Source organism: Siphateles boraxobius, unplaced genomic scaffold (assembly GCF_051911475.1).
Source record: "Siphateles boraxobius isolate OS27281-9 unplaced genomic scaffold, OSU_SipBor_1 77, whole genome shotgun sequence".
Lineage (NCBI taxonomy): Eukaryota > Metazoa > Chordata > Actinopteri > Cypriniformes > Leuciscidae > Siphateles > Siphateles boraxobius.
This window is the reverse complement of record NW_027509205.1, coordinates 5609974-5629391: the sequence shown is the minus strand read 5'-3', so window position 1 is coordinate 5629391 and position 19418 is coordinate 5609974. Positions and strand designations below refer to the sequence as shown.

The window sequence follows — 19418 nt, the reverse complement described above, 5'->3', positions numbered from 1 at the left end:
CAACAACAGCAAAAGAGCCCGACTCTGCAGGTTTTTGATGTCTCTCTCTTATCTCTTGGAGTTTTTACGAATGAGCTGATGAGTTGAATCAGGTGTGTGTTTGATTGTCCGACCGTTGGTGAGGATTGCGGAGAGGGACACGGTGCCTCTGACGGGAGGCCTGGGAATTCATACTTACCTGGCAGGGGAGACACCATGATCAGGAAGGTGGTTCACCCAGGGCGAGGCTCGGCCATTGCACTCCGGTTGTGCTGACCCCTGCGAATTCCCCAAATGTGGGAATCTCGACTGCATAATTCATGGTAGTGGGGGATGCGTTCGCGCTCTCCCCTGGACACACTGGTTAAAAGAGCAGATTGTCCGAGTTCCTCTTCTTCTGGTAGTTAACGACCTAGGAAGTCCAGAGAATTGAACTGCAGTGGTTGATCAAGAGATGTAAAACTCTCAACCTAGGACCAGTCTGCAAAAGTAGGGCTGTTTTTTAGTTTTTTTTTTCATCATTCTTCAAATAATCTCCATTATTCAACCAGCGCTTTTATTGGCAGCAGTGGTCCTAGAAGCAAAGTTGTTCCGAATGAGGAGTTCTATCATGTGGTATGAATACCTTGTGCATGTGTGAAAAATCACCTGACATACAGTCGCCTATGGCCGTATTCATGTTGTTGTTTTTACTGTTTACAGCGCCACCAAGTGGCCAGTCGCCACATCCCTTTTCACCTGAGCACAGGCTGAGCCCGTGCACAGGTGTACCGACTTGGGTGTAATTGTCTCATTCCGTTGGAGAGTTATGGCCATTTAAGTAAAGCCCGCCTCGCCCACTCCCAACGTTTTGGCGTCCCGTCGCCAACGTGAATCGAAATTCCGACTTTTTTCCCCATCGCTGTCGGCAATCAGACTCCAGGGAATCTTTCTGCACCGGTTTGGGGTAGATCGGGCGAAAGACCTAGGACTAGTGTGCAAACGTAGCTTTTTCACAAAATCCCAAATACCCGAAAATCTCGCCAGCGCAACCATCGAATCCGAGGCCTGCGTCTTGTTCGGCCCGAGCCAAGGATTCTGGTGATGTAAGACACTTGGGTCTGCGACGGACGGTTCAGGAGTTACGAGGCATTTCGTACTTCTGATCGCTGCAGCGCCACCTTGGGGCCGATTGGGCCGAGCCTTGGTGATGTTGTAGACCGGGCGGGTACTACCATCCCTCAAGAGTTTCAAGTCTCTACGACGTACGCTTTGGTCTGCCCGCTCACTTTTAGGGCAGAATGTTTGTTGGTCCAAAATCCCAGGTTGCACTCCAAAGTGTCGTGTTGTGCGCTCTGCTGTGATCCATTTTCGGTGTCAACAGTCAAGCTGAGCTTGTATTGCTGTGAGCTGAGCTTGTTTGTTGGCGACCTTTAGACCCTCTCGCCACGGCCCAGGTGGGCGTGGCCTTTGACGGCTCCCCCGCCTCTGCGTCATTGTGTCATCGCTTCTCGGCCTTTTGGCTAAGATCAAGTGTAGTATCTGTTCTTATCAGTTTAATATCTGATACGTGCCCTACCCGGGCACCATATATTAAATTGATTTTTGGAACTGGGAGATGGAAGAGGGGCTTGCTCCGTCCACTCCACGCATCGACCCGGTATTGCAGTACTTCTGGGAACGGTGCACCCCCAAAAACTGTGTTCAATGAAAGAGATGTTTTAGTCTTGTGTGGCAGCAGGTGTTAATGGAAGTAACGTATATTGCTGTGTATGGGTGCTTTAAAGGTGTTGTAGGTGATCATATGCTATACAGGTAATGGTGGTGTGAGAGGAAAAAAAAAACAACAACTCTGTTCTTATCTCGTTTAACATCTGATTCGTCCACTATCCGGTGACCGCGTATGAAATTGATTTTTGGCTCATGGATCCGGAGCATGAAAACAACATCATCCACAACAACAACAGCAAAAGAGCCCGACTCTGCAGGTTTTTGATGTCTCTCTCTTATCTCTTGGAGTTTTTACGAATGAGCTGATGAGTTGAATCAGGTGTGTGTTTGATTGTCCGACCGTTGGTGAGGATTGCGGAGAGGGACACGGTGCCTCTGACGGGAGGCCTGGGAATTCATACTTACCTGGCAGGGGAGACACCATGATCAGGAAGGTGGTTCACCCAGGGCGAGGCTCGGCCATTGCACTCCGGTTGTGCTGACCCCTGCGAATTCCCCAAATGTGGGAATCTCGACTGCATAATTCATGGTAGTGGGGGACTGCGTTCGCGCTCTCCCCTGGACACACTGGTTAAAAGAGCAGATTGTCCGAGTTCCTCTTCTTCTGGTAGTTAACGACCTAGGAAGTCCAGAGAATTGAACTGCAGTGGTTGATCGAGAGATGTAAAACTCTCAACCTAGGACCAGTCTGCAAAAGTAGGGCTGTTTTTTAGTTTTTTTTTTCATCATTCTTCAAATAATCTCCATTATTCAACCAGCGCTTTTATTGGCAGCAGTGGTCCTAGAAGCAAAGTTGTTCCGAATGAGGAGTTCTATCATGTGGTATGAATACCTTGTGCATGTGTGAAAAATCACCTGACATACAGTCGCCTATGGCCGTATTCATGTTGTTGTTTTTACTGTTTACAGCGCCACCAAGTGGCCAGTCGCCACATCCCTTTTCACCTGAGCACAGGCTGAGCCCGTGCACAGGTGTACCGACTTGGGTGTAATTGTCTCATTCCGTTGGAGAGTTATGGCCATTTAAGTAAAGCCCGCCTCGCCCACTCCCAACGTTTTGGCGTCCCGTCGCCAACGTGAATCGAAATTCCGACTTTTTTCCCCATCGCTGTCGGCAATCAGACTCCAGGGAATCTTTCTGCACCGGTTTGGGGTAGATCGGGCGAAAGACCTAGGACTAGTGTGCAAAAGTAGCTTTTTCACAAAATCCCAAATACCCGAAAATCTCGCCAGCGCAACCATCGAATCCGAGGCCTGCGTCTTGTTCGGCCCGAGCCAAGGATTCCGGTGATGTAAGACACTTGGGTCTGCGACGGACGGTTCAGGAGTTACGAGGCATTTCGTACTTCTGATCGCTGCAGCGCCACCTTGGGGCCGATTGGGCCGAGCCTTGGTGATGTTGTAGACCGGGTGGGTACTACCATCCCTCAAGAGTTTCAAGTCTCTACGACGTACGCTTTGGTCTGCCCGCTCACTTTTAGGGCAGAATGTTTGTTGGTCCAAAATCCCAGGTTGCACTCCAAAGTGTCGTGTTGTGCGCTCTGCTGTGATCCATTTTCGGTGTCAACAGTCAAGCTGAGCTTGTATTGCTGTGAGCTGAGCTTGTTTGTTGGCGACCTTTAGACCCTCTCGCCACGGCCCAGGTGGGCGTGGCCTTTGACGGCTCCCCCGCCTCTGCGTCATTGTGTCATCGCTTCTCGGCCTTTTGGCTAAGATCAAGTGTCTGGTCCTAAGGTAGAGACAGCGATCGCCTCTTGTTGGACTTGGTCTCGTGTGTTGCTTGTCACACGGGACACACACCCTTCAGGAGGTACATTGACAAGCGGCTTTTAATTGACGACTCGTTCTACGAGGAATCTTCTGGTTTTAAGGTAAGCAGGTTTTAATTTATTTATTGTATATTTATTGTTGGGTTTTAGCCGCAGCAGGCTAGTGGTGCCTCCAACATGTCGGCTGCTCGTGCCGGCATGAGGAGGCACCACAGCGTGCGTTTTAAATTTAAACCAAAAGAGGATGGCACTCTCCGGGTCATGTCCAGGCTGGACTTTTCTAGGAAGTGCATCCAACAGTTACTCGGTTTTAAGGTTGTGGACATAAACTGCCTGTTGACTCTGCCCCTGAATCATGGCTTTGATGTAAGTTTTGCTTCTGCTTCCTTGCTAAGTACTTTTTGGACTCGATTTGAAATGTGTAAAGCCAATTTCTCCATGTTCACTGTGGAAAAACTGACTGATAATTCACTGAAAGTTGTGATTGTCAGGATGTTTAATGAAACAGTTAGTGGAGAAGATATTTCTGTATGGTTGGCAAGATATTGCTCTATTCGTGGACAACCAGTCAAGGTTTTAGATGAAGACGGTATCTGGAGCTGTGCGTGGAGAGTGCCCATTAAACAATGGGCAGATCCCAACAGCTACCATGGCCTGAGTCAAATACCTTCTATGATTGTGTTGGGAGAGAATAGAGGCTACATCCATTACCAAGGGATGCCCAAGCTATGCCGCAAGTGTGGCAAACTTGGACATCTCGCCGAGGCATGCCAAGAAGTAGTGTGTAGGAAGTGCAGAGAAATTGGGCACATTTTTGAAGAGTGCCAAAATGGCAGAAAGTGCAACCTCTGTGGAGAATCATCCCATCTCTACAGAGACTGCCCTAAAAGTTTTGCCAACAAGTTAAAAAGCAACAAAATGGCCGCCCCACCCAAAGAACAAACAATTGAGGAGGCGGGCCCCGAGGTTTCGGCGGGAAATTCAAACCCCCAGCCAGCCTCAGGGATTGGACAGGAAGGAGGAAGTGGGGCGGCCACAGGGGCGGAGTCAATTCTGGCAGTTGGTGAGGGGGAGGAAGCCAATCCTCAAAATGAAATTGAAAAAGAAGACAGTATGGAGGATGAAGAGGAGGAAATGGCTTCCTCCCTAGTAACCGTGTCTGAGGTTAGTGTGTCCACGAGTGGGAGTGAAACAGATGTTTCGCTCCCCAATGCTCAAGTGCAGAAAAGAACTGCGAGATCTCCTCTGGTTCAAACAGAGGAGAAAAAGCTGCGGGTAGCGCATCGGCTAGATAGTTCCCCCATGGAAGATCTAGACCGTATGTGGCCCGCAGAATCTCCTAATGAAGTCTCTTTTCTGCATTTCAAGCTAAGAACATCATCGCCAAAGGATTCGCAAGAGGCCTTCTCTGCGAGCCCTGAGGCGTCAAGCACTTGCCCCCCTGATCCCAGCTCATCTGGGGAAAAGGGAAGGCAAGTGCAACAAGAAATAACATGATTTTAATTATATCTCTGTAGTCCCTTGGTTGCTTTTAAATGTCTCACACCCTTTTAACCATACTGCTCATGGCTCTCACTATCTCCACAATCAATGTGAGAAGTGTGAAGAGCAATATACGAGCACAGAGTGTGTTATCCTTTTTAAAATCTTTTAAGTCAGATGTGTTTTTATTGCAAGAATGTGGTCTGCCTTTTTTAACAAATTACAGGAAGTGGGAGACGATTTGGACCCCAGGACTTTCCATCTGGAGTGGGTCCAATTTTAACAAAAATGACGGTGTTGCTATTTTAATAAAAAATCCCCATGTTTTGGTGAAGGGCAGCACTGTGGTGAGGGATGGGCGGGCAATTTTAGCTAATCTGACTTTTTTAGGTAAGGATTTTAACATTTTAAATGTGTATGGTTTTACAGGTAAAAACAACAGGTATGAGCTTTTAGAAGACCTGCAGCCCCACATGCTCGGGAGGGCTCCCCTAGTGGTAGCAGGGGATTTTAATTGTGTTTTATCAAGACAGGATAGAAAGAGGGTAGGAGAGGATTTTAAGGTCGACAAGACATCGGTTTTATTACAAAATATAGTCAAAGATTTTAAGTTAGTTGACTGCTTTAAAACAATGCATCAAAGAGAGGAGGGCTTCACCTGGTTCAGTGGTGATGGCGCCAGAGCCTCTCGAATTGACTATGTTTTTACAAGGGACTGCCCGCCGACCGATGCTACATTGAGCCCCCTCTTCTTTTCTGATCACATGATGCTCTCCTGCACCCTTTCACTACCCACGGGTGTGACCGTAGGGGGAGGGCTGTGGAAGCTGAACTGCTCCCTATTAGAGGATGAGGAAGTGATTAGTGAATATAGGGAGCAGTTCAGCCAATGGCAGACCCTCCAAGACTTTTTCGACTCACGTGCACAGTGGTGGGAGATGGTGAAACAAAGGACAGGACGGTTTTTTAAACAAATTGGAAAAGAAAAAAAGAATAAAGAAAAAAGACGCATGATGGGGCTGCAAAAAAGACTGCAGAGATATTTTAATCTTTTAAACAGTGGATTGGATTTTACAGAAGAAATTAAAGAAGTAAAGAAAGAAATGTCAGATTTGTCCGAAACAAAGACTAAAGGTGTCATTTTAAGATGTAAGGAGAGAGAAATAGAAGAAGGGGAAAAGTGTACTAGATATTTTTTTAAAAAGACAATAACACGGGGAGGGTCAATTAATACTTTAAAAACTTTTACAGGTGGGGAGGTAAATACAACAGATCTGATTTTAGGGGAAATTGAAAGTTTTTACAATAATTTATACAGCACTAAAGAGGTACACAATGGCATCTTAGAGGAAGTTTTAGGGTTTTTAGACAAAAAGGTAAAGAGTCCAGATGTGCTTTTATCCCAAGATTTTACTCTTTTAGAAATGCACAAAGCGCTAAAAGGTTTTAAAAAGGGGAAGTCCCCAGGCTTGGATGGACTCCCCTTTGAGTTTTATCTGACTTTCTGGGACATTTTAGCACACGACTTATTGACAGTTTTTAAAGAACTTGAGACTCTTGACAGACTTCCAGACAGCTTTAGAGTAGGGATAGTTACATTACTATACAAAAAAGGGGACAAGACTGACCTGAGAAACTGGCGACCAATCACTCTTTTAAATTATGATTGTAAACTTTTTAGTAAGATTTTAGCTACACGTATGTCGACTGTTTTAGAGGACGTAATCCACCTGGATCAAGCATGCGCTGTGCCCGGCAGGAAGATCACGGACAGCCTGGTACTGATCAGAGACGCCATCTGTTTTGCGAGAGACAGAAACATTCGGCTAGTAGTCCTAAATTTAGATTTCGAAAAAGCCTTTGATCGCGTCTCGCACCAGTACCTGTTCCAGGTACTGGAAAAAATGGGGTTTCCTGGGAGGTTTATAGCCTGGGTGGGACTGCTGTACAACGATCTGTCTAGCAGAATTTTGGTTAACGGGCATTTATCCAAAGCTGTAAAACTCTACAGCGGCGTCCGTCAGGGGTGTCCTTTATCTCCCCTTCTGTATGTGGCTTGTATTGAGCCACTGGCACAAATCTTGAGAAGGGATAAATGGATTAAAGGACTAGACATCCCAGGGACTGGTGGACTGACGGCGACCTGTGTTTTATATATGGATGACGTGACCCTTTTAGCGACTGACCTTTTATCAGTACGAAGAGCAATGGACTTGACTGACTGGTACGGTCGGGCCTCGGGCGCCAAGCTCAATAGGAGTAAGTCCGAGGCCCAGCTCTTCGGGCCGTGGGGGAACGTGGACACAGTTGGACTAGATTTGGATTTTAAAGACAATGATTTGAAAATTTTAGGTGTAAAATTTGACAGAGAGGGTGGAGGACAAGGAAACTGGACTGACATGTTAGGGAAAGTCAGGCAAAGACTGGGCTTTTGGGGACTGAGACAATTGACGTTTGAAGGCAAGATTTTAATTTTTAAAGCTGTGATTTTACCACTGATTTTACTTGTCTGTTCTGTTTTTAGTCCCCCAAGACGATTCCTGGCCAACCTGGAGAGGGCGGTATTTTATTTCCTGTGGGGGTCCAAGTGGGAACGACTAAAGAGGGAGGTCGTCAAAAAGAAAAAAGAGAATGGCGGGAAAGGCCTCCCAGACCCCCACCTGTTTTTAGGCAGCCGCTTTGCCGCCCTCCACATCCAGTACGCACTGACCCCATCCAGAGAACACAAGACAGCAGCCATGACCCGATTCTGGATGGGGTCATACCTAAGAACTTTGAAAATTTTACCCATTGATCTTAAAAGTCCTGTGTCTTTTAATTTGTCAAAAGAGCATAGTTTTATTAAGAAATTTTTAAAGAAATATCTTTTAGAGACAAATGATGCCACCATTTTAACTAACCATAAGTCTCTTATCTCTCTTGTGCAGGATCGAGAATCGGTGAGCCCGGTTCCAGGCCTCACACTAGGTGAGGCCAAAGATGTTTGGAGGAACGCAGCCCACCCAGCTCTCCAGAACAGGCTTAAAGACTTGTCGTGGATGGTGGCTCATGAGATCCTCCCGGTCAGGGCGGTTATGCACTCCAGAGGCATGGCCAAAAACTCCACCTGCCCACGGTCCGGATGTGGTTCCCCGGAGACCGTTCGACATCTGCTCTGGGAGTGCGGCGAAGCGCGGGACCTGTGGGCCAAGACCGGCCCCCTGTTTTTCCCGTGCCTGCCAGCGGGTGGGGCCCAGGTGGACTACAAGCTCGCCATCCTGGGGGTGGGTCAGGGCTTGAAGGAGCTGACACAACCAAAATTTTCCTCGCTCTGGCTCACCCTAAACGTGATTAAGGATGCCATCTGGGTCACCAGAAATCTGCTGGTGGGGAAACGCGTGACGGTCCCCCTCCGCGCGTGCGAGCAGAAAATAAGATCAACGCTGCAGGGTGGGCCGCACGTCGTTATTCGGATGGGGGGGCCGGGGTCACACGTAGAAGGTCCCGGCCGCCACCGACCCTGGCCGCCCGTAGATGCACCCTCACCACACCGGCTACGGGAACAGCGGGCCAGCGGGCCGGAGGAGAGGGGATCTCCGCTGGGCACCAGAAGCGGGGAGTCTGGGGCCTGTTCTGGAGACCTGGAGTGAATGGACAATCTTGATAGGGACTCACCCTCGATCCTGTACAAGAGATGTTTTATTTGGCATATTTTATTGTTTTATTGTTTTATATTTGCATTCCTATTTTATTTTAATCCATTTTACCTTTACTTTAAAACAACACACAACATACATGGACTTTTACACAACACATCAACATAACTGATTTTTAACTGTAACTTATGTCCTTTTTGTTGTTTTAAGATATGTGCAAAAATGTGATTTTATAAGGAAAAAATGGATATTGAAAGAATGGAATGAAACAATGTGACAATAAACTTTTTTCGAAAGAAAAAAAATCTGTTCTTATCAGTTTAATATCTGATACGTGCCCTACCCGGGCACCATATATTAAATTGATTTTTGGAACTGGGAGATGGAAGAGGGGCTTGCTCCGTCCACTCCACGCATCGACCCGGTATTGCAGTACTTCTGGGAACGGTGCACCCCCAAAAACTGTGTTCAATGAAAGAGATGTTTTAGTCTTGTGTGGCAGCAGGTGTTAATGGAAGTAACGTATATTGCTGTGTATGGGTGCTTTAAAGGTGTTGTAGGTGATCATATGCTATACAGGTAATGGTGGTGTGAGAGGAAAAAAAAAACAACAACTCTGTTCTTATCTCGTTTAACATCTGATTCGTCCACTATCCGGTGACCGCGTATGAAATTGATTTTTGGCTCATGGATCCGGAGCATGAAAACAACATCATCCACAACAACAACAGCAAAAGAGCCCGACTCTGCAGGTTTTTGATGTCTCTCTCTTATCTCTTGGAGTTTTTACGAATGAGCTGATGAGTTGAATCAGGTGTGTGTTTGATTGTCCGACCGTTGGTGAGGATTGCGGAGAGGGACACGGTGCCTCTGACGGGAGGCCTGGGAATTCATACTTACCTGGCAGGGGAGACACCATGATCAGGAAGGTGGTTCACCCAGGGCGAGGCTCGGCCATTGCACTCCGGTTGTGCTGACCCCTGCGAATTCCCCAAATGTGGGAATCTCGACTGCATAATTCATGGTAGTGGGGGACTGCGTTCGCGCTCTCCCCTGGACACACTGGTTAAAAGAGCAGATTGTCCGAGTTCCTCTTCTTCTGGTAGTTAACGACCTAGGAAGTCCAGAGAATTGAACTGCAGTGGTTGATCGAGAGATGTAAAACTCTCAACCTAGGACCAGTCTGCAAAAGTAGGGCTGTTTTTTAGTTTTTTTTTTCATCATTCTTCAAATAATCTCCATTATTCAACCAGCGCTTTTATTGGCAGCAGTGGTCCTAGAAGCAAAGTTGTTCCGAATGAGGAGTTCTATCATGTGGTATGAATACCTTGTGCATGTGTGAAAAATCACCTGACATACAGTCGCCTATGGCCGTATTCATGTTGTTGTTTTTACTGTTTACAGCGCCACCAAGTGGCCAGTCGCCACATCCCTTTTCACCTGAGCACAGGCTGAGCCCGTGCACAGGTGTACCGACTTGGGTGTAATTGTCTCATTCCGTTGGAGAGTTATGGCCATTTAAGTAAAGCCCGCCTCGCCCACTCCCAACGTTTTGGCGTCCCGTCGCCAACGTGAATCGAAATTCCGACTTTTTTCCCCATCGCTGTCGGCAATCAGACTCCAGGGAATCTTTCTGCACCGGTTTGGGGTAGATCGGGCGAAAGACCTAGGACTAGTGTGCAAACGTAGCTTTTTCACAAAATCCCAAATACCCGAAAATCTCGCCAGCGCAACCATCGAATCCGAGGCCTGCGTCTTGTTCGGCCCGAGCCAAGGATTCCGGTGATGTAAGACACTTGGGTCTGCGACGGACGGTTCAGGAGTTACGAGGCATTTCGTACTTCTGATCGCTGCAGCGCCACCTTGGGGCCGATTGGGCCGAGCCTTGGTGATGTTGTAGACCGGGTGGGTACTACCATCCCTCAAGAGTTTCAAGTCTCTACGACGTACGCTTTGGTCTGCCCGCTCACTTTTAGGGCAGAATGTTTGTTGGTCCAAAATCCCAGGTTGCACTCCAAAGTGTCGTGTTGTGCGCTCTGCTGTGATCCATTTTCGGTGTCAACAGTCAAGCTGAGCTTGTATTGCTGTGAGCTGAGCTTGTTTGTTGGCGACCTTTAGACCCTCTCGCCACGGCCCAGGTGGGCGTGGCCTTTGACGGCTCCCCCGCCTCTGCGTCATTGTGTCATCGCTTCTCGGCCTTTTGGCTAAGATCAAGTGTAGTATCTGTTCTTATCAGTTTAATATCTGATACGTGCCCTACCCGGGCACCATATATTAAATTGATTTTTGGAACTGGGAGATGGAAGAGGGGCTTGCTCCGTCCACTCCACGCATCGACCCGGTATTGCAGTACTTCTGGGAACGGTGCACCCCCAAAAACTGTGTTCAATGAAAGAGATGTTTTAGTCTTGTGTGGCAGCAGGTGTTAATGGAAGTAACGTATATTGCTGTGTATGGGTGCTTTAAAGGTGTTGTAGGTGATCATATGCTATACAGGTAATGGTGGTGTGAGAGGAAAAAAAAAACAACAACTCTGTTCTTATCTCGTTTAACATCTGATTCGTCCACTATCCGGTGACCGCGTATGAAATTGATTTTTGGCTCATGGATCCGGAGCATGAAAACAACATCATCCACAACAACAACAGCAAAAGAGCCCGACTCTGCAGGTTTTTGATGTCTCTCTCTTATCTCTTGGAGTTTTTACGAATGAGCTGATGAGTTGAATCAGGTGTGTGTTTGATTGTCCGACCGTTGGTGAGGATTGCGGAGAGGGACACGGTGCCTCTGACGGGAGGCCTGGGAATTCATACTTACCTGGCAGGGGAGACACCATGATCAGGAAGGTGGTTCACCCAGGGCGAGGCTCGGCCATTGCACTCCGGTTGTGCTGACCCCTGCGAATTCCCCAAATGTGGGAATCTCGACTGCATAATTCAAGGTAGTGGGGGACTGCGTTCGCGCTCTCCCCTGGACACACTGGTTAAAAGAGCAGATTGTCCGAGTTCCTCTTCTTCTGGTAGTTAACGACCTAGGAAGTCCAGAGAATTTAATATCTGATACGTGCCCTACCCGGGCACCATATATTAAATTGATTTTTGGAACTGGGAGATGGAAGAGGGGCTTGCTCCGTCCACTCCACGCATCGACCCGGTATTGCAGTACTTCTGGGAACGGTGCACCCCCAAAAACTGTGTTCAATGAAAGAGATGTTTTAGTCTTGTGTGGCAGCAGGTGTTAATGGAAGTAACGTATATTGCTGTGTATGGGTGCTTTAAAGGTGTTGTAGGTGATCATATGCTATACAGGTAATGGTGGTGTGAGAGGAAAAAAAAAACAACAACTCTGTTCTTATCTCGTTTAACATCTGATTCGTCCACTATCCGGTGACCGCGTATGAAATTGATTTTTGGCTCATGGATCCGGAGCATGAAAACAACATCATCCACAACAACAACAGCAAAAGAGCCCGACTCTGCAGGTTTTTGATGTCTCTCTCTTATCTCTTGGAGTTTTTACGAATGAGCTGATGAGTTGAATCAGGTGTGTGTTTGATTGTCCGACCGTTGGTGAGGATTGCGGAGAGGGACACGGTGCCTCTGACGGGAGGCCTGGGAATTCATACTTACCTGGCAGGGGAGACACCATGATCAGGAAGGTGGTTCACCCAGGGCGAGGCTCGGCCATTGCACTCCGGTTGTGCTGACCCCTGCGAATTCCCCAAATGTGGGAATCTCGACTGCATAATTCATGGTAGTGGGGGACTGCGTTCGCGCTCTCCCCTGGACACACTGGTTAAAAGAGCAGATTGTCCGAGTTCCTCTTCTTCTGGTAGTTAACGACCTAGGAAGTCCAGAGAATTGAACTGCAGTGGTTGATCGAGAGATGTAAAACTCTCAACCTAGGACCAGTCTGCAAAAGTAGGGCTGTTTTTTAGTTTTTTTTTTCATCATTCTTCAAATAATCTCCATTATTCAACCAGCGCTTTTATTGGCAGCAGTGGTCCTAGAAGCAAAGTTGTTCCGAATGAGGAGTTCTATCATGTGGTATGAATACCTTGTGCATGTGTGAAAAATCACCTGACATACAGTCGCCTATGGCCGTATTCATGTTGTTGTTTTTACTGTTTACAGCGCCACCAAGTGGCCAGTCGCCACATCCCTTTTCACCTGAGCACAGGCTGAGCCCGTGCACAGGTGTACCGACTTGGGTGTAATTGTCTCATTCCGTTGGAGAGTTATGGCCATTTAAGTAAAGCCCGCCTCGCCCACTCCCAACGTTTTGGCGTCCCGTCGCCAACGTGAATCGAAATTCCGACTTTTTTCCCCATCGCTGTCGGCAATCAGACTCCAGGGAATCTTTCTGCACCGGTTTGGGGTAGATCGGGCGAAAGACCTAGGACTAGTGTGCAAACGTAGCTTTTTCACAAAATCCCAAATACCCGAAAATCTCGCCAGCGCAACCATCGAATCCGAGGCCTGCGTCTTGTTCGGCCCGAGCCAAGGATTCCGGTGATGTAAGACACTTGGGTCTGCGACGGACGGTTCAGGAGTTACGAGGCATTTCGTACTTCTGATCGCTGCAGCGCCACCTTGGGGCCGATTGGGCCGAGCCTTGGTGATGTTGTAGACCGGGCGGGTACTACCATCCCTCAAGAGTTTCAAGTCTCTACGACGTACGCTTTGGTCTGCCCGCTCACTTTTAGGGCAGAATGTTTGTTGGTCCAAAATCCCAGGTTGCACTCCAAAGTGTCGTGTTGTGCGCTCTGCTGTGATCCATTTTCGGTGTCAACAGTCAAGCTGAGCTTGTATTGCTGTGAGCTGAGCTTGTTTGTTGGCGACCTTTAGACCCTCTCGCCACGGCCCAGGTGGGCGTGGCCTTTGACGGCTCCCCCGCCTCTGCGTCATTGTGTCATCGCTTCTCGGCCTTTTGGCTAAGATCAAGTGTCTGGTCCTAAGGTAGAGACAGCGATCGCCTCTTGTTGGACTTGGTCTCGTGTGTTGCTTGTCACACGGGACACACACCCTTCAGGAGGTACATTGACAAGCGGCTTTTAATTGACGACTCGTTCTACGAGGAATCTTCTGGTTTTAAGGTAAGCAGGTTTTAATTTATTTATTGTATATTTATTGTTGGGTTTTAGCCGCAGCAGGCTAGTGGTGCCTCCAACATGTCGGCTGCTCGTGCCGGCATGAGGAGGCACCACAGCGTGCGTTTTAAATTTAAACCAAAAGAGGATGGCACTCTCCGGGTCATGTCCAGGCTGGACTTTTCTAGGAAGTGCATCCAACAGTTACTCGGTTTTAAGGTTGTGGACATAAACTGCCTGTTGACTCTGCCCCTGAATCATGGCTTTGATGTAAGTTTTGCTTCTGCTTCCTTGCTAAGTACTTTTTGGACTCGATTTGAAATGTGTAAAGCCAATTTCTCCATGTTCACTGTGGAAAAACTGACTGATAATTCACTGAAAGTTGTGATTGTCAGGATGTTTAATGAAACAGTTAGTGGAGAAGATATTTCTGTATGGTTGGCAAGATATTGCTCTATTCGTGGACAACCAGTCAAGGTTTTAGATGAAGACGGTATCTGGAGCTGTGCGTGGAGAGTGCCCATTAAACAATGGGCAGATCCCAACAGCTACCATGGCCTGAGTCAAATACCTTCTATGATTGTGTTGGGAGAGAATAGAGGCTACATCCATTACCAAGGGATGCCCAAGCTATGCCGCAAGTGTGGCAAACTTGGACATCTCGCCGAGGCATGCCAAGAAGTAGTGTGTAGGAAGTGCAGAGAAATTGGGCACATTTTTGAAGAGTGCCAAAATGGCAGAAAGTGCAACCTCTGTGGAGAATCATCCCATCTCTACAGAGACTGCCCTAAAAGTTTTGCCAACAAGTTAAAAAGCAACAAAATGGCCGCCCCACCCAAAGAACAAACAATTGAGGAGGCGGGCCCCGAGGTTTCGGCGGGAAATTCAAACCCCCAGCCAGCCTCAGGGATTGGACAGGAAGGAGGAAGTGGGGCGGCCACAGGGGCGGAGTCAATTCTGGCAGTTGGTGAGGGGGAGGAAGCCAATCCTCAAAATGAAATTGAAAAAGAAGACAGTATGGAGGATGAAGAGGAGGAAATGGCTTCCTCCCTAGTAACCGTGTCTGAGGTTAGTGTGTCCACGAGTGGGAGTGAAACAGATGTTTCGCTCCCCAATGCTCAAGTGCAGAAAAGAACTGCGAGATCTCCTCTGGTTCAAACAGAGGAGAAAAAGCTGCGGGTAGCGCATCGGCTAGATAGTTCCCCCATGGAAGATCTAGACCGTATGTGGCCCGCAGAATCTCCTAATGAAGTCTCTTTTCTGCATTTCAAGCTAAGAACATCATCGCCAAAGGATTCGCAAGAGGCCTTCTCTGCGAGCCCTGAGGCGTCAAGCACTTGCCCCCCTGATCCCAGCTCATCTGGGGAAAAGGGAAGGCAAGTGCAACAAGAAATAACATGATTTTAATTATATCTCTGTAGTCCCTTGGTTGCTTTTAAATGTCTCACACCCTTTTAACCATACTGCTCATGGCTCTCACTATCTCCACAATCAATGTGAGAAGTGTGAAGAGCAATATACGAGCACAGAGTGTGTTATCCTTTTTAAAATCTTTTAAGTCAGATGTGTTTTTATTGCAAGAATGTGGTCTGCCTTTTTTAACAAATTACAGGAAGTGGGAGACGATTTGGACCCCAGGACTTTCCATCTGGAGTGGGTCCAATTTTAACAAAAATGACGGTGTTGCTATTTTAATAAAAAATCCCCATGTTTTGGTGAAGGGCAGCACTGTGGTGAGGGATGGGCGGGCAATTTTAGCTAATCTGACTTTTTTAGGTAAGGATTTTAACATTTTAAATGTGTATGGTTTTACAGGTAAAAACAACAGGTATGAGCTTTTAGAAGACCTGCAGCCCCACATGCTCGGGAGGGCTCCCCTAGTGGTAGCAGGGGATTTTAATTGTGTTTTATCAAGACAGGATAGAAAGAGGGTAGGAGAGGATTTTAAGGTCGACAAGACATCGGTTTTATTACAAAATATAGTCAAAGATTTTAAGTTAGTTGACTGCTTTAAAACAATGCATCAAAGAGAGGAGGGCTTCACCTGGTTCAGTGGTGATGGCGCCAGAGCCTCTCGAATTGACTATGTTTTTACAAGGGACTGCCCGCCGACCGATGCTACATTGAGCCCCCTCTTCTTTTCTGATCACATGATGCTCTCCTGCACCCTTTCACTACCCACGGGTGTGACCGTAGGGGGAGGGCTGTGGAAGCTGAACTGCTCCCTATTAGAGGATGAGGAAGTGATTAGTGAATATAGGGAGCAGTTCAGCCAATGGCAGACCCTCCAAGACTTTTTCGACTCACGTGCACAGTGGTGGGAGATGGTGAAACAAAGGACAGGACGGTTTTTTAAACAAATTGGAAAAGAAAAAAAGAATAAAGAAAAAAGACGCATGATGGGGCTGCAAAAAAGACTGCAGAGATATTTTAATCTTTTAAACAGTGGATTGGATTTTACAGAAGAAATTAAAGAAGTAAAGAAAGAAATGTCAGATTTGTCCGAAACAAAGACTAAAGGTGTCATTTTAAGATGTAAGGAGAGAGAAATAGAAGAAGGGGAAAAGTGTACTAGATATTTTTTTAAAAAGACAATAACACGGGGAGGGTCAATTAATACTTTAAAAACTTTTACAGGTGGGGAGGTAAATACAACAGATCTGATTTTAGGGGAAATTGAAAGTTTTTACAATAATTTATACAGCACTAAAGAGGTACACAATGGCATCTTAGAGGAAGTTTTAGGGTTTTTAGACAAAAAGGTAAAGAGTCCAGATGTGCTTTTATCCCAAGATTTTACTCTTTTAGAAATGCACAAAGCGCTAAAAGGTTTTAAAAAGGGGAAGTCCCCAGGCTTGGATGGACTCCCCTTTGAGTTTTATCTGACTTTCTGGGACATTTTAGCACACGACTTATTGACAGTTTTTAAAGAACTTGAGACTCTTGACAGACTTCCAGACAGCTTTAGAGTAGGGATAGTTACATTACTATACAAAAAAGGGGACAAGACTGACCTGAGAAACTGGCGACCAATCACTCTTTTAAATTATGATTGTAAACTTTTTAGTAAGATTTTAGCTACACGTATGTCGACTGTTTTAGAGGACGTAATCCACCTGGATCAAGCATGCGCTGTGCCCGGCAGGAAGATCACGGACAGCCTGGTACTGATCAGAGACGCCATCTGTTTTGCGAGAGACAGAAACATTCGGCTAGTAGTCCTAAATTTAGATTTCGAAAAAGCCTTTGATCGCGTCTCGCACCAGTACCTGTTCCAGGTACTGGAAAAAATGGGGTTTCCTGGGAGGTTTATAGCCTGGGTGGGACTGCTGTACAACGATCTGTCTAGCAGAATTTTGGTTAACGGGCATTTATCCAAAGCTGTAAAACTCTACAGCGGCGTCCGTCAGGGGTGTCCTTTATCTCCCCTTCTGTATGTGGCTTGTATTGAGCCACTGGCACAAATCTTGAGAAGGGATAAATGGATTAAAGGACTAGACATCCCAGGGACTGGTGGACTGACGGCGACCTGTGTTTTATATATGGATGACGTGACCCTTTTAGCGACTGACCTTTTATCAGTACGAAGAGCAATGGACTTGACTGACTGGTACGGTCGGGCCTCGGGCGCCAAGCTCAATAGGAGTAAGTCCGAGGCCCAGCTCTTCGGGCCGTGGGGGAACGTGGACACAGTTGGACTAGATTTGGATTTTAAAGACAATGATTTGAAAATTTTAGGTGTAAAATTTGACAGAGAGGGTGGAGGACAAGGAAACTGGACTGACATGTTAGGGAAAGTCAGGCAAAGACTGGGCTTTTGGGGACTGAGACAATTGACGTTTGAAGGCAAGATTTTAATTTTTAAAGCTGTGATTTTACCACTGATTTTACTTGTCTGTTCTGTTTTTAGTCCCCCAAGACGATTCCTGGCCAACCTGGAGAGGGCGGTATTTTATTTCCTGTGGGGGTCCAAGTGGGAACGACTAAAGAGGGAGGTCGTCAAAAAGAAAAAAGAGAATGGCGGGAAAGGCCTCCCAGACCCCCACCTGTTTTTAGGCAGCCGCTTTGCCGCCCTCCACATCCAGTACGCACTGACCCCATCCAGAGAACACAAGACAGCAGCCATGACCCGATTCTGGATGGGGTCATACCTAAGAACTTTGAAAATTTTACCCATTGATCTTAAAAGTCCTGTGTCTTTTAATTTGTCAAAAGAGCATAGTTTTATTAAGAAATTTTTAAAGAAATATCTTTTAGAGACAAATGATGCCACCATTTTAACTAACCATAAGTCTCTTATCTCTCTTGTGCAGGATCGAGAATCGGTGAGCCCGGTTCCAGGCCTCACACTAGGTGAGGCCAAAGATGTTTGGAGGAACGCAGCCCACCCAGCTCTCCAGAACAGGCTTAAAGACTTGTCGTGGATGGTGGCTCATGAGATCCTCCCGGTCAGGGCGGTTATGCACTCCAGAGGCATGGCCAAAAACTCCACCTGCCCACGGTCCGGATGTGGTTCCCCGGAGACCGTTCGACATCTGCTCTGGGAGTGCGGCGAAGCGCGGGACCTGTGGGCCAAGACCGGCCCCCTGTTTTTCCCGTGCCTGCCAGCGGGTGGGGCCCAGGTGGACTACAAGCTCGCCATCCTGGGGGTGGGTCAGGGCTTGAAGGAGCTGACACAACCAAAATTTTCCTCGCTCTGGCTCACCCTAAACGTGATTAAGGATGCCATCTGGGTCACCAGAAATCTGCTGGTGGGGAAACGCGTGACGGTCCCCCTCCACGCGTGCGAGCAGAAAATAAGATCAACGCTGCAGGGTGGGCCGCACGTCGTTATTCGGATGGGGGGGCCGGGGTCACACGTAGAAGGTCCCGGCCGCCACCGACCCTGGCCGCCCGTAGATGCACCCTCACCACACCGGCTACGGGAACAGCGGGCCAGCGGGCCGGAGGAGAGGGGATCTCCGCTGGGCACCAGAAGCGGGGAGTCTGGGGCCTGTTCTGGAGACCTGGAGTGAATGGACAATCTTGATAGGGACTCACCCTCGATCCTGTACAAGAGATGTTTTATTTGGCATATTTTATTGTTTTATTGTTTTATATTTGCATTCCTATTTTATTTTAATCCATTTTACCTTTACTTTAAAACAACACACAACATACATGGACTTTTACACAACACATCAACATAACTGATTTTTAACTGTAACTTATGTCCTTTTTGTTGTTTTAAGATATGTGCAAAAATGTGATTTTATAAGGAAAAAATGGATATTGAAAGAATGGAATGAAACAATGTGACAATAAACTTTTTTCGAAAGAAAAAATCTGTTCTTATCAGTTTAATATCTGATACGTGCCCTACCCGGGCACCATATATTAAATTGATTTTTGGAACTGGGAGATGGAAGAGGGGCTTGCTCCGTCCACTCCACGCATCGACCCGGTATTGCAGTACTTCTGGGAACGGTGCACCCCCAAAAACTGTGTTCAATGAAAGAGATGTTTTAGTCTTGTGTGGCAGCTGTGTTGCTGTGTATGGGTGCTTTAAAGGTGTTGTAGGTGATCTTATGCTATACAGGTAATGGTGGTGTGAGAGGGAAAAAAAACAACAACTCTGTTCTTATCTCGTTTAACATCTGATTCGTCCACTATCCGGTGACCGCGTATGAAATTGATTTTTGGCTCATGGATCCGGAGCATGAAAACAACATCATCCACAACAACAACAGCAAAAGAGCCCGACTCTGCAGGTTT

At 47.1% G+C, this 19418-nt stretch overlaps 8 non-coding genes and 2 pseudogenes across 8 annotated transcripts; all 10 read left to right on the top strand.

The window, feature by feature from the left end:
* Window positions 1-170: 170 nt before the first annotated feature.
* Window positions 171-333, top strand: LOC143726989 (U1 spliceosomal RNA). Its single transcript, XR_013199210.1, has one exon. It is a non-coding gene; the product is annotated as a U1 spliceosomal RNA (small nuclear RNA).
* A 1128-nt stretch (window positions 334-1461) lies between these two features.
* On the top strand, window positions 1462-1652 carry LOC143727072 (U2 spliceosomal RNA). The gene has a single exon (XR_013199281.1). It is a non-coding gene; the product is annotated as a U2 spliceosomal RNA (small nuclear RNA).
* A 434-nt stretch (window positions 1653-2086) lies between these two features.
* LOC143726952 (U1 spliceosomal RNA) lies at window positions 2087-2250 on the top strand. Its single transcript, XR_013199173.1, has one exon. It is a non-coding gene; the product is annotated as a U1 spliceosomal RNA (small nuclear RNA).
* A 6606-nt stretch (window positions 2251-8856) lies between these two features.
* Window positions 8857-9033, top strand: LOC143727341 (U2 spliceosomal RNA; annotated as a pseudogene).
* Window positions 9034-9467: 434 nt separating this feature from the next.
* On the top strand, window positions 9468-9631 carry LOC143726951 (U1 spliceosomal RNA). The gene has a single exon (XR_013199172.1). It is a non-coding gene; the product is annotated as a U1 spliceosomal RNA (small nuclear RNA).
* Window positions 9632-10759: 1128 nt separating this feature from the next.
* LOC143727071 (U2 spliceosomal RNA) lies at window positions 10760-10950 on the top strand. Its single transcript, XR_013199280.1, has one exon. It is a non-coding gene; the product is annotated as a U2 spliceosomal RNA (small nuclear RNA).
* A 434-nt stretch (window positions 10951-11384) lies between these two features.
* LOC143726988 (U1 spliceosomal RNA) lies at window positions 11385-11548 on the top strand. The gene has a single exon (XR_013199209.1). It is a non-coding gene; the product is annotated as a U1 spliceosomal RNA (small nuclear RNA).
* A 31-nt stretch (window positions 11549-11579) lies between these two features.
* LOC143727500 (U2 spliceosomal RNA) lies at window positions 11580-11762 on the top strand. Its single transcript, XR_013199510.1, has one exon. It is a non-coding gene; the product is annotated as a U2 spliceosomal RNA (small nuclear RNA).
* Window positions 11763-12196: 434 nt separating this feature from the next.
* LOC143726950 (U1 spliceosomal RNA) lies at window positions 12197-12360 on the top strand. Its single transcript, XR_013199171.1, has one exon. It is a non-coding gene; the product is annotated as a U1 spliceosomal RNA (small nuclear RNA).
* Window positions 12361-18964: 6604 nt separating this feature from the next.
* LOC143727395 (U2 spliceosomal RNA) lies at window positions 18965-19141 on the top strand (annotated as a pseudogene).
* The last annotated feature ends 277 nt before the right edge of the window (window positions 19142-19418 follow it).